We start from the raw sequence: 19877 nt of genomic DNA on the forward strand, positions 1-19877 counted from the left end.
GACTGCCACAGATTCCTCCCACGAAGAACGGACTGCCACAGATTCCTCCCACGAAGAACGGACTGCCACAGATTCCTCCCACGAAGAAGAACGGACTGCCACAGTTTCTCCCACGAAGAACGGACTGCCACAGATTCCTCCCATGGAGTGGTTGGCAGGTCCCAACAGCTGACCTTTTTGGTTATCGGGCAAGAGCTTTAACAAATGTGTCACGGGGCTCCTAGTATTAAAAAAATTTTACTGAAATTTTTTATGGTGAACCCTTGTTGATATATACCAAGTTTAGCCATCATAAAGGAGGGCTTACAGAACTAAAACCCAAGCTTCCATCACACTTGACCTTGATGATTGAATCTAAAAGGTGAGAAAATGCTGGAGGTTTAGAAGAGAAAAGGGATCGCATTGGGCGCGCCCACACAACCCGCAGGCAGGTGTGTGCCTCCTTTGTCACAAGTGCACCACCACTGTCCATTTCGATGGGGATATCTCTTCCACCGCTCGATAGGACGTTATCGGTGAATTAGAGGTGCTGTTTTCTGACAGAAGAAAAAATGCCTGATAGTGTCGATTTTACTTTCACTTCTCCTGGACTGTCGGTTATTTCTTTTTATTTACTCCAAGTCCTGCATCTACTCAGCAAGGGTCGTAGAGTTCTTACAAACAGCAGTGAGAGTCAAAGATTAAGGCTTAAATATAAGGATGGACACCAGATGCAAACATTAAGACATAAAAGCAGAAGACCACAAACCAGGGAAATACCACCCCTGATTTTTGTGTTTAGTCTAGACTGGAGTTTTTCATTTTTATGTCGTGAAATCTACTGGTATTTTCCCACAGATCTCACCTTTTAATTTTACGTGGGAAAGGGTGTTCGGAATTCTTAGAGCAGTTCACTACTGTGCTGAATTTAATAGAATGATTTAGGATTTATTTTGGCATATGCTTCGAAATTGATTTTATTTTCCAAATAATCAATTTCCCCAGCACTTTTTTTTGAGCTATTAAAAAAAAGTTGAGCTATAATTCATGTAGCCTAAGAGTCACCATTTTAGAGGGTGTAATTCTGGCTTTAAGTATAGTCACAAAATGGCACGAGCATTTCCACTATCAAGCTCCAAGACATTTGTATCACCTGGAAAGGAATGCTCATGCCTTTCACTTCCCAACCCAAACTTCCTTCCATCGCTGGCAGCCACAAATCTACTTTCCATCTCTACAGACACTGCTTGTAGCTTTCATCTTAAAAGGCCACGCTGTGTGGTCTTTCATGTGTGGTTCTTGAATACAGATCATCTTTTCAGGTTCCCGGTGTTGTTGTTGTTGTTGTTGTTGGGTGCTGTTGAGTTGGTTCCCATTCATAGCAACCCTCTGTACAACAGAACAAAGCACCGCTCCGTCCTGCCCCATCCTCACAAGTGTTCTCATGTTGGGCCCATGGCTGCAGCCATGTGTCCGTCCATCTCGTCAGAACCTTCCTCTCTTTCTTCCCCCATCGAGAATTGTTTTAATGAAATACTTTCCTTGGGGGCTTTTACATCTCTTATCATCATCCATCCATCCATCCATTGTGTCAATCACATTGTGTCAATCGCATATCTATCCTGGACTCCCTGTGTTGCGGGCTCTTATCTGTAGCAGTGTGCATGTTCCGGTCTAATCAGACGATAGCAGTAATATTTGATTGTATGAGTCGATCACGATGTAGCCACTCAGCAGTTGGTGTGCATTTCACTTATTTCTACCTTTGGCTATGATGAATAATGTTGCTATGAACATGTGTGTTCGAGGTTTTGTGTGGACATGTTTTTAATTCTCTTGGGTAGATACCTGGGAGTGAAACCTCACCACTTTGAGCTTAATAATCCACTGACTTAAATAAGATACAATTTCTTATTTCCGTGAGGTGATTGCAAATATCATGGCTTGACTCAGGTGTGCCTTAGTCCTCGGAGTGACATCTTTGCTTTCTAATTCTTTAAAGCAGTGGTTCGCAACCTTCCTGATGCCACGACCCTTTCATACAGTTCCTCATGTTGTGGTGACTCCCCCAACCATAACATTATTTTCATTGCTACTTCATAACTGTCATTTTGCTACTGTTATGAATTTGGTGACCCCTGTAAAAGGTTGTTCGCGACCCACGGGTTGAGAACCGCTGCTTTAAAGAGATCTTGTGCATCAATCAAATTTGCCCAATGCACTATGTTATAGTTGGAAACACCACCTTCTGAAGTAGATAGAGCTGAAGGGAAGATATGCCAAGAAACAATAGCTTTACATTATTATCGTTTTGATCATAAAGATTTCTATGATTTTGTCACAGTACATCTTATAGTACCCTCAGAGCTGGTAAGTGGCCAAGACTTGGCAACCAGAGAGCTCTCTGGAGTGCTGAGAGAAGTCAGGTGATAAGCAGTCACCTTTAAGTAAGGTGCCCTGGTGGCGTAGTCATTACCCATTGGTGTGTGAACCACAAGGTCAGCAGTTCAAAACTACCCATGTCTCCACACACTCTCCGCTACACATTCCTGTTGACAAGCCACATGGAGCCAAGCTGATTCGTTCCTGGAGGTCTAGCCTGAGTTCCTCAGTTCAGCCCCAGCCCTGGAGTTGGAGGAGCCACGTGGAAGTTCACGCCAGCGCTGAGATGCTTCCACCACCGCTGGATCCATAAGACTCCCACCCACTGGCCTGTGAGCTTCCTGCATGTGTCCTTGCAAGGCTGCGTGAGTCTGAAGAGGAATTCATAGACTGGTATTGGACATATGGGCTAATATCAGACTATTGACTTGAACTGAACTGGGGTGGGATGTTTTCTTAATATACAATTACACTTTGATACAAAGTTCTGTCTTATACACATATGAGTATCTCCCTGGATTTGTTTCTCCAGTCCACTGGGACTAACACACCCCCTGAGCCCACATGGGCTTTCTGGCAGCAGAGGGTGGGGCACTAGGGAACCCACGCTGACCTCTGCCCGGCCCAGTACCCTACACCTCTTCCTGCTGGACTCATCATGCAGCCCCCCCACCAGCTGCTTGACCCCCACCCCACGGCTGCCCTCCCCTCTATCGGGTCTCCCATGCACCCCACCACTGAGCCTCTGGACCCCAGCACTGGAAGCCCCAACCCCGCCTGCCTCTGCCCTCCAGCCCAAGCTGTGGCAGTTCAAAGCCACCAGTTGCCCGCAGGAGAAAGATGTGGCAATCTCAGAAAACCTGTGGGGCGGGTCTACTCGATCCCTGAGAGTCACAATAGGTCAGACTCAACTGAACCACAATGGGGTTATGGTCCTATGGCTGCAGCGCCCCAGACTCAGCATGATCTGAACCCTTCCGTGTAAAACAAATACACCGAGGAGGAGGAAGGCTGTGCCAGTTTGCCCTACCAGTCTCTGCGTTATCAGCCACCCCCATTAGAAGCAAACATAGACCTAAAGTCAGAGCCCTGAGGGTGGGGCTGGGTAGAAGGTCTTAGCGGGTTCCCGGCTGTCCTTCGGTCCCAAGCTCAAGACCTGTCAGCAGAGGGGACGAACCAGAGCATGGCTTCCTTTTGTCAACGTGTGCGGCAGGGCAAAGTCCAGCTCGGGCCTCTTTGCTCACGTGACATCCTGTTGTCCAGTTTCTAACGAAATAAAGGCTCAGGCCACAAGCTAGAACAGGTTCCGGGCTATTCCAGACAATTGCTTGGAGGTCCAACCTGAACGCCAGCGCAGGCCGGGGACCCTCTGGGTTGTGTTGTAGCTGTCGGCCCAGCAGAGCGAGGATGCCCCCTCACCTCCTCTCCAGACCCTCCCCAAAGAAGGGGCTACTGCCAGAAGGGCAGAGAGGGTGGCTAGCAACATTCTTTAGGGAGCCAATGGGAGGCAGGAAGGGGGGACTCGTGCGGGAGCTGGCTGCCTGCTTACAGGCCATCTGGAAAAGGAATCGCCTGGCCCTGGAACAGGAACACGTTTCCTCCGGGCTAAGTGGTTAGGGTTAGCGGCGCGGAAGATCGCTCCCCGAAATCGAGAGGGCAGCACTGTGAGGCACCAGGTGAAAATGCCCACGAGGATGTACAATCTGCTTCCTCAACTGGAAGACGTCCGTGTGCCAGCGTCAGGGGAAACGAAAACTCGAGCGTCAAATGGTCGCTGGAAACCACGATGGGGAATGTGGAAAATGAGAATTAATCTGGAAGGAGAGATGGAACAGTTGTTGAGTCAGGGCTGCCCGTGGCTCAGACATTAAAGGAAGAGGCATGAGACCAGATTCTAAATACAGGCGGCTCTGTTGCCCTGGCATTGCCTTACTGATCGCTACCCAAATGGTTTAAACATCCATGGTGGAGGATTCGTGTTTACTTGGTCTCCACATTCCTTGGAACAATGGTTACTCAGCCATGGATTCCGTCTAACTCCTGGACATTGGCTTTTGATGGGTGCGTTATGTTTGTGTACATTAAGGCTGGAGATTGTCCAAAGGATGAAGACAGGGGACGTTCGAGGAGCACAGAAGTACCAACCTCACGTTCTGCTTCAAACCCCCAAACCTGAGACTCATCCGCCCGACAGTGCCTTCATAGGGACCCTATGTGACAGAGTAAAACTGCCCTGTGGGTGTCTGAGGCTAAGGGAGCAGAAAGCCTCTTCTTTCTCTGTGAAGTGGTTGCTAGTCTCAAACTGCTGACGTTGTGGTTAGCAGCCCCACTCGTCCTGTCTCCCCTTACTCCCTAGGAAAAAAAAGTTGGGGGTGGGGTGGGGACCGAGGTAGAACTTAGCATGTGCCATGTTGAGGACCACTATAATAACCCATACTGCTGGGAGAACACGAGATAGATTTTTTTTTTTTGGGGGGGGGGCAGGAAGACGAATGGAGCCAGATGAGCAAAAGAGCAACCCATTAGTAACTTTGTTCTGCAAATGAGCCAAGATTCAAAACCTTAGTGGAGGTCTCAGAATAAAAGGCCTAAGAGCCACACTTTGTTAACAAGGAACATCCTGAAGCTGTTTTAAAGAGCCACATCCTTCGTGGTGAGGACTATCCAACTCTTCTTGAAGTGATTGAACTATTGAATTACATGATATGTGGATTCTATTCCAATAAAAATGTTGGGGCAGGGGGAAAAAAAAGATCTACATCCTTCTCTCTAGCCGTCAGTCAGTCATTTTTCTCCCACAAATGTTGCCTGAGTCCTGCTCTTAATTGAGTGAAAGGTATGCATAGATGATCTCTCTGAGAACGAAAGAAAGGATGGGGCAATCTCCCAAGATAGCTTGTTTTCTATCAGATTGCTAGACAATCTAAATATGTGCATGGTCTGCTGATAACCAAGTATCTGGGTAAGCAGAGGGAGTATGGGGCGAGTGCGAGGAGGGGACGGCATATATTGAAGAGGCATTGCTTAAATAATCATGCTGCGATCAGTAAAAACATTGATTTTTCCTAGAATACAGGTGGCAAGGATCTCAATAAATGATATCAGTAAATATCAAGATGTCTGTTCTTGTGTAGCAACGATGAAACATACAACTTTCCTCTAGTTCCTAAATGCTTCCTCCCACCCCACCCCCCACTATCATGATCCCAATTCTACCTTACAAATCTGGCTAGAGCAGAGGATGTACACTGGTACAGATAGAAACTGGAAACACAGGGAATCCAGGACAGATGAACCCCTCAGGACCAGTGGTGAGAGTGGCGATACCGGGAGGGTGGAGGGAAGGTGGGGTAGAAAGGGGGAACCGATTACAAGGATCTACATATAACCTCCTCCCTGGGGGACAGACAACAGAAAAGTGGGTGAAGGGAGATGTCAGACAGTATAAGATATGACAAGATAAATAATAATTTATAAATTATCAAGGATTCATCAGGGAGGGGGGAGCAGAGAGGGAGAGGAAAAATAAAGAGCTGATACCAAGGGTTCAAGTAGAAAGCAAATGTTTTGAGAATGATGAGGGCAACAAATGTACAAATGTGCTGACACAATGGATGTATGTATGGATTGTGATGAGTTAAACGAGCCCCCAACAGAATGATTAAAAAAAAAAGATGTCTGCTCTCTCAAACTCTATAAAAGATTTCATCTCATTTCAGAGCAGCCAATTTAGGATAAAGAAGACTACTTTAGCTCCATCCTTCAATTGATTCCATTCACCACTGCTTTGTCTTTATGCTCATTTAGAATCAGCCCTGTAGACTTTCTCCCAAAATTAATATTGATTTATTTGAGACTAAAGAGATTCCCAAATCATTCAGGGCCCAGATTTAGATGCATATGACTATTGCTTAATCTGTATTTTAAGAAGCCTTCGTGTTTTAAAAGGAGCCTTGATGGCATAGTGGGTTACACACTGGACTGCTAACAGCAAGGTCAACAGTTCGAAACCGCCAGCTTCTCTGAAAGAGGAGGATGAGACTCTCTCCTCCCATGAAGATTCACCGTCCCAGAAAACTATGGGGTGTCCAACTCTGTCCTATAGGTAGCTCTGGGTCGGAACTGATTTGATGGCGGCGTGCTTGGTTTTTGGAGAGTTTTAAAAATACCTTCACACACACATTTTTGAAAAAAGAAATCTTTCTTATTTTCATAAAGAAAAATACAAAGTCTCCAAAATGACTCTAAAATGATCTTGCTTTCATTTTCCGTACCGAAGCACCTTGTTTAAGAGGATTTGCTATTTCCTATAAATACTTCGTGAATGAGGAAAGGGAGAGAAACCCAATGGAAAGATTTCCAAACTAGATTGAACTCTTCTTATTCTGCACTGAATATGTGGGAAGAAACCATCCTTGGAAGTGATCACAAACACAGTAATTACTGGCTCGATTCTGCATCGATTTGCTCTTTCCCTTTCATGTTCTTGTGGCACGCTGGCTGTCGCGGTGGCGTGGTGTCATGTTGATAGAACTGGTTTCTCAGAAAACAAGATCTGTGACAATTTGTTCTGTGCTGCTCCAAAGACAATTGGAGGCTTTCAAAAGCAGAGCTAAAAATGCAAGCACATCATCTCCTTCGCAGCTGCTTCTTGTTTAACATTGTCAAATTTTCTTAATTAGAATTTGAGATTTTATGCTGGGGTTTTCTTCTTCCCCCCTTGCACGCCCAACTGACACTCTGCCTCCTTAAGACACATGGGAGTCTGCAGAAAGCCATAGAAGGGCCCTGATCGTCCCATTGGCATTCCTGATGCTTAAGTTTGAGTTTAGCATTGTTTCTCATCTGGTGCTGTAGTGGGTTATACATTGAGCTGTTAACCACAAGGTCAGTGGTTCAAACCCACCAGCTGCTCTTTGGGGCAGAGATGAGGCTTTCTGTTCTTGGAAAGATTTATGGCTCAGAAACCCAAAGCTACTCTGGCATATAGGGTCACTTTGAGTCTAAATTGACTCAATGGCAGTGAGCTATTCGATCTGATTAATTGTGTAAGTCGCCCCTTATAAGACTCTTGGGCTGGTTCCACACATATCTAATCCCTAATGTCCCTGCTTCTTCTCTTTTGTTGCTAGATGCCATCAAGTCAGTTCTGACTCCTAGCAGCTCTGTGTACAACAGAATGAAAAACTACTGTCCTGTGCCACCCTCACAATATCTTATGTTTGAGCCCATTGCTACTGCGTCAATGTAATGGAGGACCTTCCTCCTTTTCGCTACACCTCTACTTTACCAAGCACAATGTCTTTCTCCAGAGATTGGTCTCTCCTGATACCACGTCCAAAGTATATGAGACAACGTCTCGCCACCTTGCCTCTAAGGTGCATTCTGGCTGTACTTCTTCCAAGGAGGATGCTTGTCCTTTTGGCAGTCCATGGGACTTTCAATATTCCTCACCAGCACCATAGTTTAAATGCATCAATTCTTCTTCGGTCCTCCTTATCCAATGTCCAACTTTCACAGGCGATGGGAAATACTTGGGCCAGGCGCACCTTAGTCCTCACAGAACATCCTTGCTCGTCGACACTTTAAGAAGGTCTTGCATAGCGGATGTGCCCAGTGCACTCGTCTTTTGAACTCTTGACGGCTGCTTCCATGGCCATCGCTTGTGGATCCAAGACCGAATCCTTGACAACTTCAATCTTTTCTCCTTTTATCATGGTGACCTGTTGGTCCAGTTGTGAGGATTTGAATTTTATTGATACTGAGTTGTCATCCACACTGAAGACTACCATCCTTGATCTTCATCAGCAAGTGCTTCCAATCCTCCTCGCTTACAGCAAACAAGGTTGCATCATCGGCATATTGCAGATGGTTCGTATGCTTTGCGCCCATCCTGATGCCACATTCTTCTGGCGAGAAGCCAGACTGATTATTTCCTCAGCATACAGATTCTCCATCTGTCATCTCTGTAGATGGCTTCATGTGACCCTGTATGCTGAGGACTCCCAATGTTTCATTTCAACTGAGCGTTCTCTCTCGCAAATCTTAGTCCTCTATCCAACTGCCCTCTTAATCAATAAGTCTATTATCTCAAACTCATGCCCAAGACTGAGCTCCGGCACTCCCTCCCACAACTTGCTCCATGGGGAGCTCATGCCCATCCTTGTTGCTGACGAATCTATCTTTCAATTCCTCCTCCCATCTCCCTGCTCCTCCCCTGGCTGGCTTCACATTTCTTCTCAACAGGGCAGTCAGGCTCATCTGCTGGCACTACGTCTGCTCTGAAAACTCTACAGGGATTCCTCGTTTCAGAAAGCGTAAATCAACGCACATAAAATGGTGACTTGTCACGCATGCGGTGGCAACTGCTTTATAAACCTCGTCCTGGGACACAGTTATCCAAGGGCCCCTTGAATTTCTGCACTCTTGCAAGTAGAGGCGCTGACCAAATTCATGACCATCTTTCCAAGGAAATCCGTTTAACCTGGGAAGATGGCATGCTATATAACCCTGTGCCACTCCCTACCCCGACACACATACACAGCAAACAGCAGGGTTTACCAACCACAGTAAGAAAGATAACATCTCCTTCTAGAGCAGGGGCAGGGGACATCAGGGGCAGGGGACATCAGGGGCAGGGGACATCAGGGGCAGGGGACATCAGGGGCAGGGACGTCAGGCAGAGGGGCTATAGGCCTGCACCGTCATTGTTACCAGCTAACATCACATCCCTCACCACAGAGCAGCAGTCCCAGGCATCATATCCCCAAACTAAACTCACTGCAGACTCATAGCGACCTTACAGGACGGGGTAGAACTGCCCCGTGTTTCCGAGATGACTCTGTAGGGAAGTAGGAAGTCCTGTCTTTCTCCTGGGGCATGGCTGGTGGTTTTGAACTACTGCGCTTGCTTGCAGTTAACAAGCCAACACATCACCTCTATGCCACCAGGGCTTTAGCCATCACATTAGGGGTAAGTTAACTAAATGTTTGACCAAATCTAAGACCCCAAACCAAACTCACTGCCATCAAGTTAGGCCTACTCAAGCAAACCTATAGGACAGGGTAGAACTGCCCCTGTGAGCTACCAAGACTACATAGCAGGCTAATTTTTACTTTGAATATTTTGTATGGCCCATATATGGTGTTATAAATATCCAAATGGCACTTCCCTCCCCTGTTCCAGAGCCTCGGTTTCCAAACTTATTTGGTCTACTGTCCCCTTTCCAGGGCAAAAAACCTCAACACCTCCCCCCACCCCGCAACAATGAAAAATTGTTGTACTATCGCCCATAATCCAGGATAAAGTGTAGGTATCTGCTTTTGCAGGCCCCGTGGATCATTCCAGCATCCCCCAGTGGGGGGCAGTACTGCCCACTTTGGGAAACCTGTGGAGGCAGATTTGATTGCAGTCCATTATAAAAGCTTTAGATTCCCTAAACGTGGGGCTCCTTCCTTATAACACAAGTCCACCCAGAGCCCTCCACATCACCTATGGGACTGGAGGGCAGAGGCTCTGACCCCAAATATGTTCATGTTGCTTGTTGTGCCCAGAAGAAAAAAGTCTTCTTTTTTCCCTCAAGAGTTTCAAATCGTGTGCCACTATTGATTAAACCATGCAGGCTAAACTTGTTAGCTTGAAAATGTAGCAAGATCTGCAACACCAGACAGTTCTTGGCACTTACCTGGCTCATCTCCTATGGCAGCCCCTTCCCTGCGACGTGGCTGGCTGGCCTTCTCCATGTTTTATAAACATACCTGGCACAATCTTTCTTTGGCCTTAGTTTTTTGTTTTGTTTTGTTTTTCCTTCTTCTTCTTCTTCTTCTTCCTCTCTCTCTCTCTCTCTCTCTCTCTCTCTCTCTCTCTCTCTCTGTGAATACTCTCTTCTAAGATAGCTGATTCCTTCTTTCCCCTCCTTCAAGCCTTGGCTCAAAATTCACCTTCTCAAAGAAGCAGATGGTGACCATCTTGTTTAAAATTGCCCTGGCACTCTGCCCTACCGACAGGCCCAGCTCCCTTTCCCTGCCTCTGTGGTTTCTTTTCCACCGCACTATTACCTTCCACGTAGTCTATGAATGGACAGCAAACTTAGGGCCAAGTATTTAGTACAGCCTTGCATGCTATAAAGTCTCGGTTCCAATTATTCATAGATAATATGCAAATGAGTAGGCACGGTTATGTTCCAATTCAACTTCGTTTGCAAAAACAGGTAGTCAGGCTGTGGGTTTTAATTTGCCAACCCTTGAATAATATGATTTACTGATCACATCTATTGTTTATTATCAACCTCATTCCACTGCAATACAAACACCCGAAGATTGCGATCTTTGATTTGTTCACCAGTACTTTTTCCTACTGGGCTACACTGAACACCAAGGCCTCATCCCAGAAATGGGTATCCTAGCAACTCATCTATATCTCAAAGCTACTCAACAGACTGAAACATGAAGGCATGCCTCCCTCGAGAAAGCAGGGCTCCCCGACTGAACCCTTCATGCACAGTCAGGTACATGGCACCCAAAAAAGGGCCTTCCCAAGTGTCCATTCAGGTGGCGCTGGCTGCTGTGAGGTAGTGTGGAGTAGGTTGTCCTCTGCACAACGGAACCCAACGCCGCCTGGTCCTACGCCATCCCCGTACTTGTTGCTATGTCCAAAGCCGCTGATGCAGGCTGGAAAACGGAAATCCACTTGAAAGACTCTTCCCCACAATCAGAGCCCAGGGTGGTCCAGTTACTGCGCTTGGCTGCTGATCAACGCAGTGGAGGTTTGAGGTCATCCAGGACACGGCCTGGTGCTCAGCTTTTGAAAGCCCTGTGGAGCAGAGTTCAACTTTGTCACACATTGAGGCAGCCGTGAGGGGGGAGAAACGTTTTAAATTTAAAACAACAATCCTTTATTTTACTCACAAGTCTATAATTTGGTCAGGGATTGGCAGAGACAACCCCCCTCCCCCCCACCCACCCTAATTATGTTCTTGGTAGACGTTTACACCGTAAATTAGGTATCTGTTTGAGAATTGCTGTACAAAATTATTGTCATTAGTTTCATTTTTCACCCAAGTGTTAACATGCTCCTTGATGGCATTCTGGTTATTCCATTTCCAGGACTCTAGTTACCCTGCCCTCTTTCTTCTCTCATCTTTGCTTTAGGGTCCCTGCTGACTTTTTGGTGCCACTATACATGGTTCTTAAAGAAACCCTGTACCACTCTTATTTTGCTGGTCTCAAGAGGATAGTTTTGGTTCAAGGTTTAAAGCGTTATCTCGGGATGAGTCTAAGGGAGGCTTCTAATCTTAGCCGGCGTAGTTTGTCTTGGCTTCTTTAAGATCGTGAGTTCTGTTCCATGTGCTTCCCCCATTCCAGCAGGATCCACTTGTGGTGGCCTTTACGCCAACAGCTGATAGTGGTAGCGGGGCACCATCTAGTCCTTCTGGTCTCAGAGAAGACCGAGGCCATGGCTCATGGACACTATTCGCTCTGTAGACTAATTTCTTACTAATTTCTCAAAAAAGAAGGGACGTTGGTTTCCTTCTGTTTTGCTCCTGACAAGTAGAGATCAAGAGTAGCCTCTTAGATACCTGCCTGAAAGCTTTTAAGACCACAGGTGTCACTCACTTCCTAGAGTGCAGAACGTGTGAACTGGATTATACCGGCTGAGTTGGGACAGCTTATGTCTGTTCCATTAGATGCCATGCGGGGCACTTCAATGACAAGCTCCAGAGGATCCACTTCCCAGATGGTACCCTCACAATGGCTGGCAAATTCCTCTCCATGTAGAATCGACTCAGGGCAGACTCGTTTGGGTTTAGTCCATAGGCTGGGTTCCTGGTGCAAGCATCCCGGGAAAGGAGAGGGCAGCCTCGGAAACCCACAGGGGCGGTTCTTCTCCACCCGACAAGGCTACCGTCGGTCAGAATGGACCTGGAGGCCATAAGTAGTAACTTTGGAAGACTTGGCCTAAACCCAGTGCACCATCAATGCCATGCATTCCTCCATGACTGACCAACAGTCACCACTGACCCAGAGGGGGAACACAGGCCCTCTCAAGCCCAGGAGTGTCAAAGAACTCCGAACGTGTTTTAAAGGGAGGCGTTAAAGTGCCACCTTTAAGGGCTCTGCATATGGGAGTTGGAGCGGTGCTCACAGTCAGAGAGGGAGGGAGGGAAGGGTTCCGCCTCAATATCTCTCGGCTGTTTTTAGCGACTATTTGCTTCAACCTTATGTTAGCTTTAATTTACCAAAAGGTAAATTTGAAAATATTACCAGATATCTTACCATAAATATTACCAGAGCTTATACTCATGTATAAGCCGAGTTTTTCAGGACATTTTTAATGCAGTGCTTGTGGTAAAATTAGGTACCTCAGCTGATATTCGGGTCGGCTTATACTCGAGTATACACAGTACTTTGTAAGAAGTGACACAGATTTTTTTTTTTAATCCAGTGTCAGCCAGCACCTTTTGGATTATAGTGCATTGGGGTATTTGTCACCTCACTGACCCCTGGATTGATCTGGTTTATTGGACTGGCTAGTTAAGTTGTCCCCTTCTCCATTCACTACTTCAGCTAACTGCCCTTCCCCATTGCAAAAGAAGACTCCAAGGAGAATCCAATGGTTTCAAAATGACGAGACTGGGAGTTCTGGCCGATGTTCTATGAACCAGGGATAGGCAAACTCTTGGAAGTTGTGGTAGTTACATAATCTGGTGTCAACTTGCAAATGGGGTGGAGTCTAGCCTGCCAATCAGGTCACAGCTTGATGACCTCATTTGAGGTGCCATGGAAATAAATATCTCACTGGAAGCCAGATACACATAGACTCTGCTTCATCTTCCTGCTTACAAGACACATGGAGCTATGCTAGAGCCCTGGAGTTGAAGGAGCCATGTGGAAGACCCCTGCCAGCGCTGAGGCTTCCACCACCACTAGATCCACAAGACTATCACCTACCAGCCTGTGGTCTTCCTGCATTCGGTGTCATTGTATGTGTTGCATGAGTCTGAAGAGGAATTTATAGGCTGGTACATATGGACAAATATTGGACTTATGGACTTGACCTAGACTGGGCTGGGAGGTTTTAATATACAATTACTCTTTGATATAAAGCTCTTTCTTATACACATGAGTGTCCTGGATTCACTTCTCTAGTCAACCCAGACTAACACAGAGGTCAAATCCTGCCCACCACCTGATTTTGTATAAACACACAAGCTAAGTGGTTTTTATATATTTCTCTGGTTGCCAGTTGGATTAGACTTCATGTCCACTAGCAACATTGATGAGGAAAAAAAGAATCAACTTTGTATCAGATAAAAGACTGAAGATCCACCTAGCAGTTAAGACATGTACACTTATTTCACTTGTAGACCAACCAGAATAAGCTTGTGATCTCCATCAAGTGTGATTTATTTAGTACTTAACAATTCAGTTGCATGTTGTAGAGGTGAATTGGTCATGGCAATATGAAAATAGAGAATTCTGACAGTACAGATTTAATAACAGAGGATTCAGTAATGCTGAGGAAGGAAAATAAAATGTTTAACTTTCAAGTTGAAATGGTTTATTGGCGCTTAAAAATACAATCTCTAATTTGACATCTGTTTTTAAACAGTCTTAACATCAAATGTGCTACGGGAACTGCTGTCTTCACGTTGAAAATTTAGATTTCCTATCAGCATCAGCTTACAAATCAGAAATGAAAACTTCTAACAAAGTCAGCAGAAGAGAATACTCTTTGGGAACACCGTTTTCATATTTAAAACGTCTGATAGTCACAGCTGTTTTTCTTTTCTCATCTCTTATTGACAAACCGCTTCACACAACTTCCCTTTCTAGTTCCAGCTCCAACCCCTATTTGAGCAGCAGATGCAGAATACACCGACATCCTCCTACACAGAATTCACACGCCTTCAAGTTCTAAAACGTTGTGCTCTGGAAAACTATGACCGCTAAGAATCGGGAAAACAAGTGCAGTTTAATTATAAAAGAGGAAGACTGAGATAAGATACTGACAATTTTGACTAATAGAACTGAATTATAAAGTACATCTAGGGATGATTGGATTCCATCATTTGTGAGATTGGTTTATGAAACGCCTATGGCTCCAACTTTGGGTTTCATCCAAATGAAACTGGCAAAAGTGCATGTTGTGAAGGAATTTCCAAAATCCCCTACACACCATGCGAAACCTTCGAGGTTTTTCCGTGACTGTATCACAAAATGGGTTCGTGTGTGTGTGCCTTTCTTAAGGCAACGCAAAATTTTCCAGATGGAACACCTGAAAAATAAATGTGTTTGGGAAATAAATTTTAGGAGTAAAGTTAGGACTTCCTACTTTTAAACATGTTATTTTGCTTTTGCAACTTGCCTTTAAAACTTTAGGTGTTTTATGAACATTTGCAAATAAATAGAACAATAGGACAGAAACGAATCTGTTGGTCTTTGTTCATTCAGGTGTTTGGATTATCAACAGTGGACAAAGGGGAAAAAAGAAGACCATCAGAATAAATTAAACTACTTAATTACAAATTCTTCCAGAACACACTATGAGAATTGCAAGATATGGTTAAGAATGAATGATTTTGTGGACAGCACATATCAGGGAAATCCATGTCTTCTCCATCAGCAAATCTTAAATAGAACCAACAGCATTGCTTTCCTAAGCCATTAAATCTAACCAACAGCCTAAGATATAAAGTGCTTACTATAATCTCTCTTTTCTTGTAATGATTTCCTTAATGAAGCAAACCAACAAACCCAAAGCCACTGCATATAAATGGTCTATTCTAAAGACTAGATCATTTGGGGGGGGGGGGGAGTGACGTAACTAGTGAAAGTGGTTCAGACACATGCAGTACAATCCCATCCTCGACTGTCAGGTGGGCACGTGACTCAATGACAGAGCAAGAATTCACACATAGGTGTGGCTTGCAGAGCAGAAAATGCCGTATCTTCAACTTGAGTAAGACCTTCCAGCATTTCAAAATAAAAATGACATGATGAGTGATATTTTTTAACATATTAACTTTACCCAATTTCTCTGTCAGTTCAGCTACACTACGACCATCTTTCTTCTTCTTTCCTCAAATGGCACCCAATAGAGCACCATTAACACCAATTTACTAGAAAAATATTAAGTGGTAACAAGCAAAAGCTCCTATGGGATATACCTGCATCTCTTCAACCCACTGTTTCAATTACATGTCTCTAAGCATTACTAGATGAACATACAAGATACATAATCCTATTCAACACGTTTTAGTTCATGAAAATTGGTATGCAAGCAATTTGGGTTTTCCCATTGAATATCCTAGCTGTATACATCTGTAGATGTTCTTTGTTGATGAATGCACTGTGGCAGCTGCTTTGATCTTCCCAGGCAAGGTCACGTTACAGCGTCGCTGTGCAAAGGCAATGACATGGGTTCATTGTAAACAGGGAGGACAGAGAGAGACTCGCTCTGAGGCTGCAGCCTCTGCAGCCCTTTTCTGGATCCCTCAGGACAAGAACCCACGCAATGCACTCAGCAGTCCCATGCTAAGACACAGGACTAGCTATCCCGTGAGAGTGCTTAGGGGCCGTCAAGCTGGTTCCAGCTCCTAGCAGCCCCCACACATCAGGACCGCAGACTGCCTTGTCCCAAGCCACCCTCATTCCTATAGCTATGACTATAGCATCGAATGACTGGAATGGACGTGAACGGGCTCCTCTGAAGACAAACGTCTCCCGTCGACATCACAGTGCAGCTGCTAAAACACAAACGCTGTTTCGGTTCCCTCTGGATAAATTCTGACCTGCCCTTTCCACTGAATTTCAAGCTTAACATTCTACAGTAACCAAATCTGACAGAAAGCACATGAGACAAAGTGATCCACAATGGGAAACAGGAATAAGGTTCCACAACAAGCAACCTATTATTGAAAGAAACGGGGGAAAAATCCGAGTAACCGGGCTCGGGAGAGGGAAGGATCTGGACCAGATCCCGTGCTCTCCCTGAAAGAGAAGTAGCAAGCATTGTCTGTTTGACAGCTGTCTACTGTCCTCCTGAGCCCCGGTGGCACTGAAGGGTTAGCACTGGGCTGCTAACTGCAAGGTTGGCAGTTCAAATTCACCAGCTACTCCAGGGGAGAAAGATGAGGCTGTCTTCTCTTGAAAATATGACAGTCTCAGAAACCTTAACAAGGAGTTCTACTCTGCCCTACAGGGGTTGTTAGGAGCCTGAATCCACTCAATAACAGGGGTGGGTGGGTATTGTTTCATTTTTTATCTATTAATCTGTAGGTAAACAAAGGTACTTGATGTAGGCATGTTTTCAGCGATTAAAAGATGTCTTAATTACATCTGTGCATTATCACTGAAGGTATCACACACATTCAAAAATCATCAGACTGCAAAAGGCATAAAATAAACAACTTTATATAAATAAGCCTTCTTTCAAATTGTGGTCTAAGTAGATAGCTTGAGTCTAAAAACCTCTAATAGCCTCAGACGAGCTGGGAGATTCAATGTGTAAACGATATGTTTTCAGAATAATGTTATCTTAGAAAATCTACTAGCATCTCAAAGGGGGGGTTGCCTTTCTTTCAACTCGAATAGCTTGTGTGCTAACGCTGCTTAACATTCTCATTACAACACATCTGAGATTGCAAAGACTGCCTATATGATTACAGGAAACAGCAGTCTTACAAGAAGGTCCTCCAGTCCAGTGCGAAAGAAGGGACAGGCAGGGTTTGAAGGTACCCATGGTGTTGATGATCTGCAGAAGCATGGATAAGCACGACGAAATTTAAGTTTAAGGGCACTTTCACCAGAAAAAGCAAATGTCTTCGGTACAGGTTTGACTAAGGTGACCAGATTTTAACATTGCTAAAGCAGGACACCATTGATAAAACTCATATCCTGGCGAAATAGCCACATGGCAGCCGAAAACTGTATACCCTAGCTTGTTGTGCATTCTTTCCAAAAATTGGGACTTTTTAAAAACGCCGCGGGACACGGGAAAAATTGTTAAAAATCGGGACTGTCCGGCCCAAAGCTGGACATCTGGTCACCTTAGGTTTGACCCACAAGTGATAATGCAACCACGGAGACTGGACAATCATAGTGGACAAGCAAAGGAAGGAATTCCAGGAAGCATGAAATGGGAGCCCTTGAACTAAAAGTGAATGAATGCATGCCCCGCCAACACTCAGCGCCACTCCAGCATGTGCTACAAGCCGTGTTTCAAGTACACAATCGCCCCATGGGACAGGAGGCCACCGCAGGCTGCATAGCACAAGAACAGTAACAATGCTGTTGTAAGGCTGGGGAGGACATGCCAGCGCCCTCAATCACACCACCTCAGGGCACCAAAATGACCACGAGTCCTGATTCAAGTGACTTCTAACAAGAGATATGAGGATTTATGATACATTGGGAGACTACAATTAGGGGAAAAACTCAATGATCAATCAGAGTCATTGAAAAAGGTTTCCAGTTGGTCAGAAAGACCTTTTTTCAGTCCAATGTCAAAGGCATTAAGAACAACCTCTATTGTCCACAAGCTCAACAGACTCACCTGAGAAGCAGTGATGAGGAGTCATAAGGAGCAGCCACCGGAGGTACTGCTAGGGCAATGACAACACCGCTACCTCTACAAGCGGCTTGGGAGAAGAAAGCATTCCTATTCTTCCCTCTGATGGGGTTAAATATTCACTGTGTCGGTGATACGACAGCACTGAAATGAGCTATACTGTAAGGTATAGTAAGGGTGATCTCTATTGTAAGGTGACGAGTATTATAGAAAGAATAGGAAGTAGAGCGGGTTGAATTGGGTTCCCCCACAGGATGTACTCCAGTCCTCACCCTTGGTACCTCGATGGAGAAGGGGTCTATGAATATGTAAACAAATGAAGGTGCGGGCACACCGGGGTGGGGTAGGTACTAGATCCAAGACCAACATCTTTATGAGAGAGAGGAGGGGGCTCTGATAGAGACAGGTGGTGTGGGGGAGCCCAAGTGATGAAGGAGGCAGAGATTGGAGCGAGGCAGCAGGGTGCCTAAGAACACAAGAACTGCTGGTGATTACCAGAAGAGAGAGCGAGCACGCGTCAGAGAAGGACTCTCCCCTGGAGCCTTCGTAGAGGCGGTCTGATGGACATTTCGATGACACACTTCTTGCCTCCAGAACCATGAAAGGGTAACTGTCTGTTGTTCTAAGTCACCCACTTGGTGGGGACTTGTGTGGCAACCCCAAGACGCAAATACAAGTAAGCACGAATAGAAATAAAAATAAACCTACAAGGAAAAAAGTACCATATAGACTCATGTATAATGCCATTTTTGTGGTAAAATTAGGTGCTTCGGCCGATATTCGGGTCGGCTTACACTTGAGTATATACGGGCAGTGGGATGTATGACTTTCTTTAATATTTGTTTGGGAATAGAGAGTTGAAGGGGGAAAAAACTACTGTTAGCTGAATTTTTTTTCCACTTTATACCAGAAAGACACTATGTTACTGACATTCAGCCCCGAATTTCAACTCCACATAAAAGCAACATGGTGTGTATACTTTTAGAAACAACGCTATCAATACTCTTCTGAAAACTTTTTCTCAAAGTTCCATATCATTCTTGGACATGTGTTCCATGATGAACTGTAATGGGGCTAATTTGACTTCTTTTGTCTGAATCTGAAGTACAAGTTACACAAGTCTTATCAATAGCACATATGGATCATGACTAAGACCTTCTCTGAGAGCATGGGCCTCTGGCCAGTGCTGGATTCCTCGTCTTCTGTGCCAGCAGCGTCCACAGGATCAGGCAGCGAGCAGCACTCTCAGGTGCAAGGACCAGATACCAGCTGGACGCAGGCTCAGCGAGCAAGACATAGCAGGGAGCAAACTCAGTCACTGCGTTACTGTCAGGGTCAAGCACAGGAGTACACGTAAAGGCCTTTGGAGTTCCACAGGTGTTCCATTTTACAGCAGAGGTGCCAGCCTTGGCCAGTGTGTATGTGTTGATTCTGTAGTCAATGCACACATGTAATTGGGAACGCCATTCCAACTCACATGGCCTTCCTTCCACAGCTCGTAAAGGGCTACCATGTGCATTAGCACCAAGTACTACTCAATTGCTATCCCGGTTGTACAGATGGAGAAACTGAGCCCCAGAGGGAGGGACTTGGTCCTTGTTACGAACCGACAGGTGGGCATCTGCTCCAGGCGGGAGCTCTTTGCTGCGACACTGTGGAGCCTGCAGAAACAAGTTCCTTTTTCACCATCGGAACAGGACAAAGCCCAGGTCACTGGTTTCTTTTTCCTCCCTCTGGGTCCAGGCTGGTCCTCAGCCACAACACCTATGTGTGTGTGGGGGGGGTGGGGGTGGGGGGGGTGCTGTTTGTATCTAGAACATAAGCCACATCCTGAGTGGGGTTTTGGATTTAACAATGACTTGGTTGGTTGCTAATCAACACCTAACACACAGACTCGGTCATGAAATGAAGAGGCCTTGAGGGTCAGCTGGTCTGTTTCCATTTCA

This window comes from Echinops telfairi, unplaced genomic scaffold (assembly GCF_000313985.2).
Source record: "Echinops telfairi isolate 266 unplaced genomic scaffold, ASM31398v2 ScPeMD7_25;HRSCAF=90, whole genome shotgun sequence".
NCBI classification, from domain to species: domain Eukaryota; kingdom Metazoa; phylum Chordata; class Mammalia; order Afrosoricida; family Tenrecidae; genus Echinops; species Echinops telfairi.